The sequence below is a fragment of the Podarcis melisellensis genome (assembly GCF_964234715.1).
Source record: "Podarcis melisellensis genome assembly, chromosome: 4".
Classification (NCBI taxonomy): domain Eukaryota; kingdom Metazoa; phylum Chordata; class Lepidosauria; order Squamata; family Lacertidae; genus Podarcis; species Podarcis melisellensis.
In genome coordinates, this window is record NC_138531.1 from 89,242,256 (window position 1) to 89,260,977 (window position 18,722).

Genomic DNA, 18,722 nt, shown 5'->3' on the forward strand with positions numbered 1-18,722 from the left:
ACACAAAGGTATAAAGGCTGCCTGTCTCAATTGACAACACTGTTCTCAGCATGGAATTATGTCAGATCGATTTGCATCTCATGGGACCTACTCCTTAGTAGTAGTTATTATTCTGCACTTTTTAAAAGCTACCTGCACCATCTTTTAAGGAGGTCATGCCTGAATTTTAATAAACCAGTAACAATGTTTTGCATTTAATTAGCACTTTATAGGGCAATGCTAAACACACTTACTAGGGACTGAGACTGCAATCCTTACTTGGGACTGATGGGATGGGCCGGATCTGTCAATTCCACTTTCCCCGAGTTTCTCATTCTTTCAGGCTTAAATTCAATTATCAGCATTTCCATATCAGCTTGGAGTGTGTTTGTTTTTTTAAGCCATTATGAAAATGCACCAGCACTTTATTGGGCCATTTCCACCAATAAATAAAAATAAAATAACAGATCAAAAATGAATTTTTGCAAGCGATTTCCAGTAATGCAACACATTTTTGCTTTACAATTATGCACAATTGCGCATTATGCGTTTCTAAACTGTTGGGACTATTGTGCAGGACTTAGCAGCGGGGAATGAGGAAGGGTGGGAGTCTTGAGTGGAAAACCCATTGGGAAATGGTGGTATCTCTCAAGAACAAATGTGGAAATCAGAAAAAAAAACTCACCGAAAAGCCCCTTGCAACATTCTGAAGACTCGCCCAGAAAGTTCCTGATTCCTGAGTTCATTCCAAATGGAGTTGAGTTAACCTATGCCTAGCAAAGGGGTCAAACCGCAACCTTTTTTTGGCACAAGTACAAACCAGAGAAACTGGACAAGGACTTGGGTTCAAATTCCCACATGAAGCTCACTGGGTGACCTTGGGACCAGTCCGCATCTCTCAGCCTAAGCTCCCTTGCCAGGTTGTTTTGGGGTTAAATGAATGGGAAGAACCATGTATGCCACCTTCAGTTCCTTGCATCAGATATAAAAGCAATAAATTAAATAAAAAATGTGGCACTGTGCATACAGTACAACATCACGTGCCAGTACGGCAACCATTGCATGTTCTCTCCCGCCCATCCCAGCCCAAATTACATCTGGAAAATGATGTGACAGGAGCATTCAGAATCCGAAAGTGTCAGATCCCAAATCTCCGCACGCCTATATGGGAGTGCTCAGCGTTGCATTACTAATACTAAATGAGTACGCGTGACTGCACTGAAAAGATTGTTGCAGGCTCCATAGCAGACACGCCGGCTTCTAAATGTCCATCATCCTCAATGTCTCCAATTTCAGAGTTACGGGCTGATAACAGTGTGCCAGCCAAAGCTGTATCAGACAGTATATTATCGACATTTTCAAAACAGCACAAAAAGTCCTTTCTCCATCAGTGCGAAAATGCACACGTCTGTGCGTGCATGGTCGTTTTTTGGTTTTTTTTAAGCTGATGACAAAATTGCCCGGGTTGTTACTTATGAAGCAAAATCTACAAACACACACACACACACTGCACTGATGTGGTCCAGTCCAGGCTATAGTAGATATAGCAGGCAAATTGATGGATAGAGCATACAAGGAAGAAATTGAATACTGAGGGGGGAAACCCTATCAAGCAAAAAATTGTTAGCCTGGGCCTTGATAGGGGGAAGCAACATCAACAATGATCCGCTAATATGCACTTATGCGACAGTAGGAGAGCGGACTGTCTGTTTCAGAGGAGTAAGTGATACATCAGGAAATGCAGGCGCGAGGGTATCTGAAAGGCGTGGGAGGAAGAAAAGTGGCAAAAGCAAGAAGATTCCTTAAAATGATAACGAGGCTATTTTGACACGTGCACGGTAGTGGATGCATGTTTGAAGCTGCAAACTCACAACGCAGAAAAATGCAAATGCCGAATGCAGAGTTTGGCCAAGTGAACCATGGGAAAAGGAGCCCTGCTGCATCAGACCACATGTGCACTTTGGCCAGCATTCTGCTTTCCATAAGGGCCAACTTAACGCTTCTGGGAAACGCACAAGGACAGATTGAAAGAAACAGCCCTCTGTTCAATGACTGCAACCCCACCAAGCGATATTCAGTGACGGCGTTAGAAATTAGCCAGGCGCATTTTACACTTGGCTTTCGACCACGTGCAACCTAGTGAAGATGTTCAGGTGGCAGGATGGCACCTGGCAACTCCACCATTTGGAGGTGCATGCCTGGGGATCCGGACTGTTTTCACACTCGAACAGCACACCCTCTAGAATTCCATCAGCTATATTTCATCTGCACAATTCAACTGAACTTTAGGGTTCAAAATGCTCTTTCTGTGCAGCTTGAGCAGGAACAGTGAACGACGTTATAGTTAATTGTTGTCGCTTGCCGTTACTTACCCCACCCCACTGCCCTGCTCACAGTTGTGAAGAATATCCTTACATTATGAATGGTCCATATCACCATTAAGAAAAAGAGGTCGGAATGGGCCGATAATGGCCCTGGATCAACTGACTTTTCCTCTTTAAGTTCTCAAAGCTCTTAACCAAGCTCAAGGCTGTCTTCTGAACTAATCAGATGCTTAACTGAGAATCAATTACAGTCAGTCCATTGTTTGAAAAACAAGACATTGCAGCCGTCTTGCCCAAAAACGGCAACTAGACATTCGGTTTTGGCAACTGCAACCTTGGTTTAAGGAGCCATTTGGCACCTAGCTTCACTTAGCTCAGTGAAGACCTTACTTGGAAAATCAATATGACCCAAGAAACCCCAACAGAGACTCCATCTCCTCAGAGTATTGCGAAAGAATGGTGTCAATCAACATTTGATGATCTCCTTTTACTGGTCAACAATAGAAAGTGTCCTTTCATACTGCATCATGGTGTGGTACGCTGGTTTGCCATCATCTGATAGGAAGTGCCTACAGAGGGTGGTGAATACAGTACAAGATTGTTATGGGCTGTCCCATGAATCCGCTGGATGACATTGTGGAAGAAAGTTGCCTCTGGAGAGTGAGAAAAATTCTCAGGGGTGTTTCACACCCCGGCTGGCACTTTCTTGATCTCCTGCCCTCAGGCAGAAGCTATAGAAGCATGATTAGTCGCACCAACAGGGTAAAGAGCAGCTTCTATCCGTGGGCTGTAAGACTGCTGAATGAAAAGATAACAACAGGGCAACTGACTTTTGGGTTTGGTGGGTGTGCGTCAGTAAACGAGGGGAATTAAGACTAAGAGAGCTGAGTGTGGGGTGCTCGTGTAATTTCAATGTATACAAGTTGTACAAGTGACAATAAAGTATTTCATCTTCATCATTTCATCTTCATATAGCTGAGTTTCTAACACTGTTCAGTGATACACTGTCTCTAAATATGGAGGTTCTATTAGGCCATTATAACTAATAGCCACTGGTGGACTTACTCTCAAAAACTGAAAAAAGAAAGCTAAGGCAGCCATATCATCTATGGTATGCAAATATAATAATAAAAGCAAAACAAATAAAAATAAAAGCAAAAAAAAGCTCCTCAGACGGAGGAGGCAGGAACTGTTAGTTGCAATACCATATTTTGGGCTCCTCACAGTGGTTCTGCCAAAGTGTTGCAGAGAACAGGCCAGGGTGGTGCAGCAAACAAGCCGATGCTGAAATGTTCAACGAAAAGAGGTTGGGAGAACGTGGGGATCCAATAATAGTCAGGAGGTGCACACTGCTAATGAGGTGTTAAGGAAAATCACACCACTGAACCGGCAGAAGTCTTCCATCAGCATCCCTGCTGAAGTGATAATCCAGCTTTTGGCTGCAATCCTGCACATAATTAGGCTTCGTATATTCCAGCATCTTCAATGTGAATTAAGCAACCTTAAGTCTGTGCAGGATGGCAGCAAGGGTTTTCTTATTCTCCCCCCCCCCCCCGTGCAGAAAACTGTTCTCTTCATCTGGATAAACTCCTTCAAAACTTAGAAGTCAACTGGGATTTGAGAAAGCAGGCGAACCCTCCTCTCTTTCTCCCCCTCCCAGTCTACGAAGCTACCAAGATTATGATTGTGTTTATTTTTAAAGTACGTGCATACTTATTTCTCATGTTGACAGGGCTGAAATAATCTGTTTAACTATTATGGCTGTGAAATGTCAAACATGCTTTGGTTTCTCAGAGCACGATGTAGTCAAAAAGTTAAGCATTTCTAAATCCCTTTCCTTTCAATGGGCAGTTAAGAACATCCCCAAATCTGCCCCCCCCCCCGGTTGGTGTCAGTAGGCCTTTAAAAGTGCTTAGTTGAAGGTGGATCATGCCCTGGTTTAAATGTGTGTTTAAAACTAATGCGGTTTGGCACATATCATGATTAATCCCGGAAAGATCCATGGCTAATCTAGGCCCTGACATTGACCCATCAGAGTCAATTGAGGCTGGGTTTCCTTCTTCTACATTGACTTCGAAAGCATCAATACCCTCCAATATTGTCAGAGATGGAAAAAAAAGAGAAAAATAAAGGGAGGTGGGGGGAAAACACCTTTATCTGCTGCAGGGATGGCAGCTGGAAGTAGTGCAGAGGCAAATTCAGAGGTGCAGAGCCGTTGGGGTTAGGGGAAAAAAAAGAGATGCAGAGTGCCTTCATGAGAATCACAACCATTCCCCCTTCTATGAATATACAACCTTCTAAAATTCTACAATACCTTGGATCCCAAACACCTTGGTACTTGGACGTTTTGGCTCCTGAATGCCGCAAACCTGGAAGTGACTTTTCTAGTTTGCGAATGTTCTTTGGAACCCGAACGTCCAACGTGGCTTCCGATTGGCTGCAGGAGTTTCCTGCAGCCAATCGGAAGCCACGCCTTGGTTTCCAAACATTTTGGAAGTCAAACAGACTTCCGGAATGGATTCCATTCGACTTCCAAGGTACCACTGTAATTTTATACAATTATAATAAAGCCAATTCCCCTCGCAGGAAGTCAACGTTCTTGGCAGATCATGAGTTTAGATAGCTCCGCGTCACAGGGAGTTCCTTGGCGTGTCATTTCATATTGGCCAGTCCGATCGGCTGAAGGGGGCATGGCTTAGTCCATTTAAACATGCTGCAACCAAGCTTGTGCCCTCTTTTACCTTGCTCCCACTTGCGCAGTTCTCCCTCCCTCCCTAAGGTTAGGTCTTTATCCTTTAACCTTGCTATGGACCTCAGTTGGTCGCCTTGGTTGTCCCGGAGGCCTGGTAGGAATTTTTCCCACTTGGCAAATTGACACCAGCCACTTGGTTTTTCGCCTACCTCGTAGCAAATCGTCACAACTTTGTAAGGTTTGGTGGTTAGGCATTGGAGTATTCAGTTGGAGGGGAGGGGAGGTGGCAGCCATCAACTACCCCTCCTAATTCAAGGGTATTCCGTTAAAGGAATCCAGGGGGCCTCTGTCCGAAGCCCAGACAGGGGCCAGGGCCATAGCATGACCCCTATCGGTGACCCTGGGGTGATTCCTAGTTGATGTGCACCAACAGGGCTCCCCCTATCAGTGGCTAACCCTTACTAGACTCCCGGCATGCAGGCAGGAGTCAGATATAGTCATTGGTTCAATGCCTAAGCCAATACCACTCACATTCTGTAATCAATGAAGTTGTGGCCTTTTTTTCAGCCCATTAACCTAAATTCTGGTGTCAAGTGTCTTTATTCTACAATGGGGAAGGGTTCAGGACCTTGCCACACAATTGGGGATGCACTGCAACAGTCAACGCAGAACCCACACACAAGAGCAACTGGAGGAATAAACTGCAATTAATACTGCTACTTATTAAAACCTACCCCACAAGTTGCACGTGAAGCACTACGGGAGTGTGGATAAGATGGGCCTTAGGATCCCTCCTCACTGTATGATGCTCTGATTCTAACCCTAACGCCGGGGAGGATGGATTCCGAAACCTCAGCGTTAAACAGCGTCAAGGACGCATTTCAATCAGAGAGCCGTTGAAATGTTCCACCCTGCAGCACTGCCTAGCTCTTCCTTCTTTGAGAGCGCTTGAATGCCATAACAATTTGTATATGCAAAGCGAGATTTTATTGAAGAGCCCAATGTGTAAGAGCCTTGTATCCCAAGGCAAAACTGGCATTTACACTCTCATTACATCCACTTCACACTCCGAACTTAATCCTCACCTGTATGTGCTCAGGTGCTTTTAAGGCAAGATATGATGTTAAATTAGAAATTAATATTTTAATAAATGGCCATTTATTATGAAACTTTGAATGCTAATAAATAACTGGAAGAGATTGTGCATAACTAATTTTATGTATGCAACTACGGCTTCATGGACGTTATTAGCACAATATTGGAAAGAATTTAACTTGATTGGCAAGTTAAATTAATGGAATATGCTGAAATGGCAAAACTGACAATGAAACTAAGAGGAAGAGATGACAACGAATTTAAAGAAGGGAAGACGTTTATTGCATATATACAGAAGAATTGTACACAGGTAGCAGGGTTTTAAAAATTACTTGTAATTTTGTTATGCGATGGATAATAAGTAATTTAAACAGCTTATAAACTGAACAATGGACATGCAGTATATTGACAAACAATGGAACCAAGGAAGGGACTAGATGGAAGTCAATTTGTTTTGTTTTGTTTTTGTATTGTTCTTGTTTTTATTTTTTGTTACTTTGGAAAATCAATAAATTGTTATATACAAAAAAAGAGATTGTGTGTAACTAAGAATGGGATGTGGGTGGCGCAGTAGTCTAAACCACAGAGCCTAGGGCTTGCTGATCAGAAGGTCGGTGGTTCGAATCCCCGCAACAGGGTGAGCTCCCGTTGTTCGGTCCCTGCTTCTGCCAACCTAGCAGTTCGAAAGCACATCAAAGTGCAAGTAGATCAATAGGTACCGCTCCGGCGGGAAGGTAAACGGCGTTTCTGTGCTCTGCTCTGGTTCGCCAGAAGCGGCTTAATCATGCTGGCCACATGACCCAGAAGCTGTACACCGGCTCCCTCGGCCAATAAAGCGAGATGAGCGCCGCAACCCCAGAGTCATCCGCAACTGGACCTAACAGTCAGGGGTCCCTTTACCCTTTAAGAATGGGCTGAACAGCTAATTCCATCCCGCTTCACTTTCAGCAGATCTCAGTCATAGATCTGTTCCATTCCGTCCAACCCCTTGCATCCCATTGCATCATTGTGTACACCCTGTGTGCACTTTTCACGTAAATTCGCACACTTTTTTCAGTGCATTCGTCAGTAAAAAAAAGCACACTTTATATGCATCTTTTATACAACGTACATATTTCTGTGTGCATCAGAAAACGTGTTCCAAAATCCAAAGATCAGAAGTCAAGTTCCAAAATCCAAAGACCAGAAGTCATGTTCCAATCCGCTAGCAAGTTTGAGAGCACTGCAAAAGACAGAGCAAATGTATTCTTCCCCCCCATCCCTGTGTTTAACCTTTCTTTACAACTTCCAAGTGGGTGCAGTCTATCAGTCAGTTTGGAATTTGATTCACTTAGTCCTGAAGCTACAATTAAAATTCACCATTCCCCCCACCACCCCACTCCAAATGATACTACTTTTCAGCAGCTGAGGCAATCTTTGAAGTATGGGAAGAAAAAGGAGGTGTTGTAGCAGGTGTTATGGTCAAAACGAGTGAAATATTACTTGCAATCGGATTACACTGGGCAAGTCCCAGCAAGCTTTATTATATATTTTCAACACCAGCATGCAAAACATCATTTCTCACTCACGCTTTTCAAGAAATAAACAGAACTCCTGGCTTGCCCCACCCAACTTGTACACGCGTAACTAGATACCAACAAATACTTCTGTTGGGGGAAATCCCCGATTTTGCTGATGCCACCATGAGAATTCTTGAAGTTACCAGCCGACGGTAATCCAATATTGTCTCACAATAAAATCCCCTTTGCATCCAACCGTCCCAGAATCAGATTCAACAGCCAACGAATACCACCGTTTTGGGAATGGAGGGATAAACAATGGATGCCCACCAACAAAGCAAAACACACAAACACACACCGTTTATCCTATGTACGCATAGGTGGATGAAAGCTGCATTATGCCTGGATTCATCCCTAAGGACCGTTGGTGCAGGCTGAAAATTCACACAGGCCTACCTGTTCCTGAAGATCTGCAGAATAAGGCCTTCTGGTTGTTCCACCACCTGCCCAGATGCACATTGCCTTTTCCAAGATGGCGCCCAGACTTCGGAATCCCCTCTCCACTAGAGATGGGGCAGGAACCATTTGAGGCATCATTTCAGGATCTATAAAGGACTCGCTTTGTCCACCTTTGTTGACTTTTCAATACCGGGCTTTCGGTGCCAACCTCCCCTCAGAAAACGTTTGAGAAGCATTCCTGCTCACTGCCTGTTTACATTGGCTAAGCCCTTCCTTCACTGAGCACCAGGGTGGATAAAAATCAATGATTTTTAATATTTAAATCAGATTTTTTTATATTTAAATCAATTTTTCAGAGGAAAAATCTTTCTAAAGATAGTTTTCTATTTAAGTTACATTATAGTCCAGAGGCTATTCATCAGGAATTAAGGGTTTGTTTTAAGTTTTTCATGTGTGCTAAAACTCAGTCTAAATTGTTTGTGTTTTTTAAAACCCTTTTAATCACATCAGTTAACAAACATGGAGCATATGCAATAATGTTACTGTTTTAGTTAAATAAATTGTTTAAACTGTTATCAAGGAAATGGTTATTTTTCTCCTTCCAATAAAGTACAGCGGAAAAGTTGTCCAAATATAAACAGTTAACTTATTAAACCTCACAATAATTTCATAATTATCTGCCTTCGTGTTTCTAATAGTATAAGCAAATCAGTCATTTTTTATATAATTGTAAAAACTACGCTGAAATTTATTATTACAAAAATGAAACCTTCAACTGGTTGTAAATATTAAGATTATACCAGCAAGAATGAGTCTCTCTGTAAAAAAAATAATAATGATTTAAATAAATTCTTACTGACTCGTGATTTAAATCAAGTCTTACTGGCTAGCGATTTAAAACGTGATTTAAATCGATTTTATTTAAATCAAATCCACCCTGCTGAGCACGCCCCCTTAAACATGGCCACGTTTCCTTGGATGCCAGGACTGATCACCCACCCCCCTTATCCAGTCTGAACATAGGAGGGGGCGAAGGGTTTTGCTGTGCAATTGGTATTAGTGTGATTAGATTTCTATACCGCCTTCCATTCAAAGATCATGGGGCAGTTTACAGTATAAAAGCACAGAATACGTAACATAACAACAAACGAACCAACAAAAGCAATACCCTCCCAGTATAGATGTCTTCCACCCCCGCCCCACTGACTGGGTAAGGGGGCTGATAATAGGCAGCCTCATTGTCTCTTTGGATGTGGCAGCCATTTTGTACCGTAACTTGCCCCCACAGCAGCCATTTTGTGCCTGGCACCAACCACGCTTCCTCAAAATCCCAAATACAGTCATACCTCGGGTTATGGACGCTTCAGGTTGCGCGTTTTCAGGTTGCACACCATGCTGAACCTGGAAGTACTGGAACGGGTTACTTCTGGGTTTCATCGCACTTTGCGCATGTGCAGAAGCGCTGAATCGCGACCCATGTGTGGACAGACACAGAACTGTGGGTTGCAAATGTGCCTCCCGCATGGATCACGTTCACAACCCGAGCGTCCACTGTACTCCAAAAAGGCTGGCAACTCCAGTCGTAATTTGATGGGTCTTAACACAACCCATTACGCACGTCCATCGAACACATATGGCAGTGCTGGGTCTACACAGGCTATGACCCTGCTGAACCAGCAATACAGTGGTACCTCGGGTTAAGTACTTAATTCGTTCCGGAGGTCTGTACTTAACCTGAAACTGATCTTAACCTGAAGCACCACTTTAGCCAATGGGGCCTCCTGCTGCCACCATGCCGCTGCTGCATGATTTCTGTTCTCATCCTGAAGCAAAGTTCTTAACCTGAAGCACTATTTCTGGGTTAGAGGAGTCTGTAACCTGAAGCATATGTAACCTGAGGTACCACTGTACATTTGCCAACCAAGCCCCCTGCTGAGCATGTGTTAAGTTGCAAAGAGAATGGGGCTCATTGGCGCCTAGATGCATGATGCACAAAATGGATTCTGGACCCTTCCACCTGCCTTCATGCCTTGGGGTGGGGGGGGTGCAAATCTCCCTATAATCCCAAGCAAGCAGATTCTCACTGCTCAATTGTTACCTGTGCTGTACAAACTCCAAAGGCAACTTCCATTAGAAGTAGGATAGAGAGCCACGTGCCAGTTCAGGCAGAGCTGCAAGGCCCAAAACTCTTGTTACAACTGGCCTGTTCACTGTTATCACCCTGACACAATCCATCAAACAGGGTTGCGGAAGGTCATACTGCAGTCCTGGATAATGGCACTGAAGAGGACTCCGCCACAAGAGATGCTGTCTGTGGTGAAGATGGAGGGAGAGAGTAGCAAACAAGGAAGGCGCAGGCAAAAGAGGTGAGTGGCATTAAGGACAGCACTGCAGCCATCTTCCCTGTTATTACTGCCAGTAAATAACACAGCACAGCCCCTAAGAGCCATCTCCTAAGCAACATTTCTCCTGCACAGTGGAATACCTGCGAAGTGTGTTAACTGAGAGGTGCAATGCCCACAGAGGCTCTGGGAGGAAAAGACTGCTGCACAGAAGCAGGCTACAATCTGCTGCTTTTGCCCTCTTGCTTCGCTCCTGCAAAATCCACACAAATTCTGCACTCCTGCACATAACATAAAGCAACATTTCTCCCTCCATGTGCATTGCAAAAGAATTTTGTCAAGGCTCCATGGAATGAGAGTTGAGTCCCAAATAGGACTATGCATCCTTCTGATCAGAAAATGCCAACTAGACTCTTATTCAGCTGATTAGCTATAATATAAACATGCTTAGATATATACACAGTGTACAAAAATCACGCCGTATTGCCCAAGTTGCAACAGCCCACCAGGAAATGATAGCCATATATGCCAATAATAATGCTGATCTACTATTCTGGGTTGTTGGGAGCATTACAAGCAGCTTACAAGTGCATATGAATCAATGAATTATACAGTTGGAAGGGACCCCGAGGGTCATCTAGTCCAACCCGCTGCAATGCAGGAATCTCAACTAAAGCATCCATAGCAGATGGCCATCCAACCTGCTTTAAAACCTCCAAGGAAGGAGAGACCACAACCTCCTAAGGGAGACAGTTCCATTGTCAAACACCTCTTACCACCAGAAAGTATTTCCAGATGTTTAATCAGAATCTCCTTCCTTGTAACTTGAATCCATGGTTTCAGGTTCTACCCTCCAGAGGCGGAGAAAACAAGCTTGCTCCATCCTCCACGTGACAGCCCTTGAGATATGTGAAGATGGCTATCTTATCCCCTCTCAGTCCTCGGTTCAGTATACCTGAAGGAGTGTCTCCACCCCCATCGTTCAACCTGGACACTGAGGTCCTGCGCTGAGGGCCTTCTGGCAGTTCCCTCGCTGCATGAAGTGAGGTTGCAGGGAACCAGGCAGAGACCCTTCTTGGTAGTGGCTCCTGTCCTGTGGAACGCCCTCCCACCAGATGTCAAACCGACTATTGTAATTTATTTTGTTGGAAGCAGCCCAGAGTGGCTGGAGAAACCCAGCCAGATGGGTGGGGTATAAATAATAATAATAATAATAATAATAATAATAATAATAATAATAATATGTTCTTGTTGTTGTTGTTATTCCAGGCTAAACATACCCAGCTCCTTCAAGCGTTCCTCATAAGGCCTGGTTTCCAGGCCCCTGATCATCTTGGTCACCCTCCTCTAAACACATTCCACCTTGTCAACATCCTTCTTAAATTGTGGTACCCAGAACTATACACAGTATTCCAGGTGTAGTCTGACCAAGGCAGAATAGAGTTGGACTATTACTTCCCTTGATGTGGATACTAGACTTTTGTTGATGCAGCCTAGAATAGCATTAGATTTTTTTGCTGCTGCATCACACTCATGACTCATGTTAATCTTGTGATCCACCAAGACTCCTAGATCATTTTCGCATGCACTAATGGCAAGCCACATGTCCCCCATGTTTATGAAGCACTGTGATTGCTATACGAATATCTGTATTTTGACTTCAATTACACCTCCAATCCCATCCTTCCCCCCAAGGTGCTGACGTTAACATACCGTATTTTTCGCCCTCTAGGGTGCACTGGCCCATAGGATGCACCTCATTCTTTGGGGGGGAGAACAGGCTGCTATCCGCAAGCCTTGCGAGCCCGGTGGCAACTCCCGCCGGGCTCGCAAGGCTTGCGGACACCTGCGCAAAGCACAGGGCGTCCTCCGGAGGGCGCCCCATGCTCCGGGCTGCAGGCTGCCACCCACACCCTTGCGAGCCTGCGGGAACTCCTGCCGGGCGTGCAAGGCTTGCGGATAGCTTCCTGAAGCCTGGAGAGCGAGAGGGGTCGGTGTGCACCGACGCCTCTCGCTCTCCAGGCTTCAGCAAAAGCCTGCATTCACCCCATAGGACGCACACACATTTCCCCTTCATTTTTGGAGGGGGGAAAGTGTGTCCTATAGGGCGAAAAATACGGTATATGGAGTTTTATTCACATTTGATCCTCACAACAACCCTGCAATATAGACTACACACCAAGAGATAGTGACTGGTTCAACGTCCACCAGTGGGGCTCACGGTAGAGAAGGGAACCAAATGTGTACCTTCCCAAGCCTAGCCTGTTACACTAACCACTAAACCACACCATCCTGTTTCTTTGTTTGCCTGTTTTGAAGCACCAGATGAAAGCAGATTTATTTACTTGGTTCAATTAATTCCACCCTCTTTTTTTTCTTGTGCCGCTGCTGTTTAACATTTTTTTTAAAAAAAACCATTTGTGTCACTTTATTGATTAACTTGTTATTTTAAATGATAATGTAAGCTGCCCAGAGGGCTGTTGTCTAAAGGAAGTACAGATATTTCGTTAAGGAAATAAATAAGCTCCACATATCTTTTTATTAGTGTGATTAATACCTACGAACATCTGGCCCTGCACTCATAATATATGGATTTGATGGGGCACTTCGCCCATCCAGAATCACTGACTAAATATTTAGCTTCACTGTGTACTAAGGATGGCCGACACTGAACAATCATTGCTTGGTTTTTTTAATTACCTGCCTTTCACCGTAAGGACCCAGGGCGTGTTACAACAATACAAAATATAACAATAAAAACATTTCATGACGATAACCTCAAACTGAGTGGGTTCTAAAATTATCCCCCTCAAGTTGTGAAGTGCCCTGAGATCTACACGTATAACAGTGGTGCACAAATTTAATAAATAATAATAATTAATAAAAAGTCTGGGGTGTAAGAGGTGTGTCTTCAGCATATGAGGAAGGCTATATAGTGAAGGTGCCAGACACACCTCCCTGGGGAGGGAATTCCACAAAGAAGGTCCTCTCCTGGCCCACCAGCAACCCCCCAGCTTCAGAGGGAGTGTGTGTGTGTGTGTGTGTGTGTGTGTGTGTGTACGACTACCAAGAGGCCAGGCTCTGTCAATTTTAACACCTGAGGACATCTGTAGGGCAGTGCCAGCTGTGAGGTTTTGTGCAATCCACACCAAGAGACGAGAGTTTCACGAGCCCTTTGCCTGTACAATCATTCTTCAGGTTAAAGTTGCTTCAGGTTGGGCGTTTTCGGGTTGCGCTCCACGGAGACCCGGAAGTAACAGAACACGTTGCTTCCAGGTTTCGCCGCTCGTGCATGTGCAGATGCTCAAAATGACATCACGCGCATCTTACGCATGAGTCACTGTATGGAGCATCTGCGACTTGCAATCCACACTAGTGCAGTGGTACGTCGGGTTACAGGCACTTCAGGTTACATACGCTTCAGGTTACAGACTCTGCTAACCCAGAAATAGTACCTCGGGTTAAAAACTTTGCTTCAGGATGAGAACAGAAATCGCGCGGTGGCAGCAGTGGGAGGCCCCATTAGCTAAAGTGGTACCTCAGGTTAAGAACAGTTTCAGGTTAAGAACGGACCTCCAGAACAAATTAAGTTCTTAACCCGAGGTACCACTGTAGATGAAAGGTTAAAGAGCCCTTTGCCTGTGTCTTATGCAGGAGCCACTGTGTGGAGCATCTGCCACTTGCAATCCACACTAGCAGGTGAGAGGTTGAAGAGCCCTTTGCCTGTGTCTTTCCCGTATGCAGGACTTTAAGCACTGCCTTTCCAAGTGCATCTTCCCACTGCCTAATACTGCACAGGATTTTGGGCCGGGGGGGGGGGGAGAGACTTTACAACAACCATAGACGTCCAGTGAATTTTGTATTACAGAAATGTGTTGAGGCTAACGGTTTGTCTAAGGCTAAGTGAGTTAGTGGCTGGAATGAGTTCTCATAACAAATGCAGTTAAAGTTTTTTTTTAAAAAATAATAATAACAAATGCAGTTAAGTTAACAAACTTTTTTTTTTAAAGGAACACACTCAAAATGTTTGCTGGTGCCTTCATTTCCCTGCAAAAGCCGCTATGCATAATCTCTGAAATGTCTGCTTTTCCCAACCTCCCTCTTTAAAGAGATTGGGGCAACAAGCACGGTGTTCCTTGAGATTTTGATGCTCTGCAACAGTCCTGCAAGGTAGGCTCAGGCAGCATCAAGGTCACCCGCAAGCTATGCAACCGAGTCAGGATTTGAACCTGGGTCTGCAAGGTCTCAGCTGGGCACGCTTACCAATTCACCACCACCGGTACAGCACAATCCTAACCACATCCATGCAGAAGCAAGTCTTGTTGAATTGAACAAGGTTTCCTCCCAGCTAAGGGAGCCAGACTCTGCTAATGTTTCAATGCCTCTTCTCAGGGGCTGTGTGTGTGTGTGTGTGTGTGTGTGAATGAGAGTGCAGCTTTTTCAAGGAAAGGGTCTCAGTTCAGCTGTTACCGAACAGTTGATCTTTTCCCCCTTTCTAAATCCAGCAGACTTCTCTCTTTGCAAGTCTCTTATACCAGCAGCAACCTGAGCAATCGCTCATAAAGTTAAGAGCCGGGGCAGCTTGCGTGTGTGTGTGTGTGTGTGTGTGTAATAAAGGAAAAAAATCACTTGCTAAACGCTGAAGGAAGTTCAATGCCTTGTGCCTGCGGAGAATAAACCGGGATTGAAGCTGGTTCAGAGATTTTGACAGTACACAAAAGCCAACAGAGGATGTTGCAAAAAAAAAACCACTAACGTGGTGGTTTGATAGCAATGAAAGGAACAAGCACTATGCAATGAGACAGAAAGGAGCAGCCAGCTAGCTACACAAGCAGTTTCTTTGAAAGAAGGTGAACAGGGGGGCTGCCCTGAGTGCAGAGATTTTTTTTTATATTATTATTATTCCTATGTCGGTGCCTTTGTGCTCACTTGCATTCCTTTTAATTGGATGTGGGACGGTGGAGGGAACAAATTTCTCCCAACAACAAAGCCAGAAGCAGGAACAGAGAGAGAGAAAGGATCCACAAAAGCAGGCAACAATTGCAGCTTAATCTCTTAACAGGATCGGTGGGTAGTTAAAGGAGAGTCTTTGTTTGCACCTTATATTTCCTTGCTCCCGCCCCTCCCTTAAAAAAAAAAAAACACAAGGCGGCATCTCTAGGGGCTGCAACCCTATACCCCCAGTTACCTGGGAGAAAGCCCCATTGAATTGGGATGGGGGGGGCTTGCTTCTGAGCAAACATTGCACACCATCCGGCTGTAAAAGAAAGTTTGTAAAAGATATCTCGAAACACACTGAAACTGCGCGGGGGGGGGGGGCAGGTTTGCACCTTTCCAGGCAACGTTTACCAACAAAGTTCCAGCACCATCTGGAAAACCCGTTACTTTAGATTTGTTTTAACTGGATGTTTCTCTCCACTAATGGGAGTTTTACCCAAGTTGAACAATAAATGCACAAACGTGCGGGGGGGGGGGGGGTTGGTTTAGGAAGTTGGAAGCAAAGCTCACAAGATCCTTTGCCTTAGCTGCTAAAATCATTAGCTGCAGAAGCGTCAGGGGGGTCTGTTATGCCTTCCCACCCCCCTATGGCTGGTGGGGGGAGAAGGAATGACCTGCCAGCTGCTGTTTCCTCTCCCCCCCCCCCAAAAAGGACCTTCTCCTTCCCAGCCTCCCTGCCAAATGTTTTTGGGTGTTTTTGATAAAATGTTTCTAAGGATGCAATCCAATATACACACACTTAAACTGGGAGTTAAGACCCACTGAATAGCAACAGGGCTTGGCTTCTGAGTACATATAAGGTTGCACTATGACACCCCCGTTTCCTAGCCACCACAAAATTTGCTCGCTGATTTCAACAGGGTGTTTTTCTCAGGGGAGAAATCTCTCTGAAACTCCTTTCCTAAGCCAGCCCTTAATGTGTGGAGAGAGAAAAGATGCTACTGGACCCCTTGAAAGGTCTGGGAAGACGCTCCACCTCCGATCTGGAAAACCATCCATTTCCAACACATACACACACCGATGGGGAGGGAGAATGCACTCTGCACTAGCTCAGGGGCAAGTGGCATCTATTCCGGGTTTGCTCCAGGAGTGTATTAGTCCTGCCACCTAAAGTACCAGGGCTAGGCAAATGTAAGCCCTATCCTCCCGTCTACAGATACATACATTCGTAATTTTATTTGTATGCCGCCTTTCCACAGTTCAAACCACGCTCGAGGCGGCTTACAACTTGAAAAAACCCCGCATAACTACAACATAACCGAAGCAGCCATAAAGCATTACAAACCACACAATTTCCACATAAATCACTCACTACCATACGTGACAGACACACGCACTGACTATGGAGAGCGCGGGATCATTGCGATCTATTGCGGGAGGCGAGGAATCAGCCACGGGGCATCTTCTATGACCGTCTCTCCGCTCACAAATCCCCTTTGTGCGCGGTCCCCGCGAGGAATCTCCGGCAAAGGAACCCCACCGGCTCGCCCCAGAAGCCGCAGCCGAGGCAGCCCCCCCGCTTCCACGTCCGCGGAACTCCCCGCCCCGGTAAGTTCCCAGCTTCGGAAGATGCAAGCAAGGCGCCCCTCTCTCTCCAGCAGCTCCTGGGACGCAGCAGCGAGCGAGGATTGCAAAGCAGAAGCGGCCGGTTCTCACGTCTCTCTCCCCACCCACAACACCTCCTTTGGCAATGCAGAAACGCGCTTCTTCGGTCCTCCTTTTCTGCAAGCAGGCGAGACATGCACCGCTCCCCGCCGATTCCCTTCCCCAGCTCCTCGCGCCCGCGGCAGAAATGCTCCCTTCCCCAGCGAGATCGCCGCTCGACTCCAGAGCTAGCAGGTGAAAACCAGCTCTCTGGCCACCCCCGGCAGCATTTCCCCCCCCCACAAAAAACCCTTCCGACCGCGTTTGAAATAAGCCGCTCAAAGCCCGACACAATAAATAAGAGATTTTTGGGGGGGGGGACCCAATTGCAACATCCGCCGCCGCTCTGCACCTTGCACTGCCTAAACCGGGGATCCCCCTTTTGCAAACGAGGAAAGCACACGCGCGCCAAACGCAGGAGAAGGCAGAGAGACCTAGGAAGCAACTTAGCCACCCGGTAGAACTGCTTTAAAAATAAAATAAAATCGGGCGCTAGGGAAAGAGTATTCTTTCTTTTTTCGGGAGGGGAGAGATACAACAAGCACGAACTTTTCCCTCTTTTTTTTTTTTTTGCAACTTGAAAGCAAATAGAGATCTCGCTGCAAACCAAGCCTCTCCGAACACGTTGCGGGGAAGAGACGACCAGCCGGTCCGCGTTAGCGCGGGGCTCCGGCGCTTCCCACGCTCGCAAGCGGCTGCCGGAGAGAGGCTGGGCTTTTTGCAAACAGTGGCAAGTTTGCAACAAAAAGATGGGACCGGGTTGGTTGGTTGGTTGGCTGGCTGTGCGTGGAAGTTTCGCATGCAACTCTCTCCCCACGCTGACTCCATCGCGGATCCCCCTCTCCAAACCCATTCATCCAGGCAAATGAAAAGCGAGGCGCCTGTTTTCAAGGAAATAAAGAAAGCCCAGCTCACGCACCCTTCCAAAAGGCCGATCAGCTCCGGAGCTTCGCAGCTTCCCTTCTGCATAACGTATCCATGGACGGGGGCGGAAGACGGGGAGCCAAGCGCCGCCGCCGCCGCCGCTGCTGCTTTTCTCTCGCCTTCCTGGCGCAGCGCGCAGCGCGGGACTGGTGCCGAGTGGAGAAGCGCTCTCGGTAGCAACTCCTAACTCGGGGGGTGGGGGTAGGTGGGGGGGGTGCTGGGAGGGGAGGGGAGGAAAGGGGGCGATTCCCAGCTCGCGGCGCCGACGATCGCAGCGCAGCCTACCGAGAGGCAGAGCGCGCCAGCGGCTGCAGCCAATGCGGGGAGCCGCGTCTCCTCGCTCGCCAGCCCAGCAGGGAGAGAGCGCGAGGCGCGGCGACGCGAGAGAAAAGGCTGGCTGGATGCACAACGCCGGGGATGCTGGGGTGGGGGGGTGGGGGGGAGAAGCGCACATTCACGTGCACACAAACCCCTTGCACACGCAGACGCGGTGCAACCGAGCCCGGCTTCTGCACCGCCGCCTGAAATGCGCCTGCAAAAAAAAAAAAAATTAAATCCTGCCTGCTGCTCCTTGCAAAGGAGAACGAGGCAGGCTCCGGCGTGGCTCTTCGCGCTTGTGACAGGCAGGCAGGCTTTCATGCATGCTGTGAAGTAAGTCCCGTCGCACGCGGCGTCTGGTAGTCAATAAGGATACCCCACTTTGGGGGGGGGGGCGGGGGGAGGTTTAATGACCCCCTTCCTCCACGCAACTCAAGGTGGTCCCCAC

General features: G+C 46.5%; 1 protein-coding gene across 1 annotated transcript in view; it reads right to left on the reverse strand.

Moving 5' to 3' along the window:
• The window catches only part of FAT3 (FAT atypical cadherin 3), a 458,658-nt gene extending 440,531 nt beyond the window's left edge, over positions 1-18,127 (reverse strand). Inside the window, exon 1 of the mRNA XM_081909132.1 lies at positions 17,952-18,127. The gene's annotated coding sequence lies outside the window, so the exon portion shown is untranslated. The remainder of the gene's footprint in view (positions 1-17,951) is intronic.
• Positions 18,128-18,722: the final 595 nt, after the last annotated feature.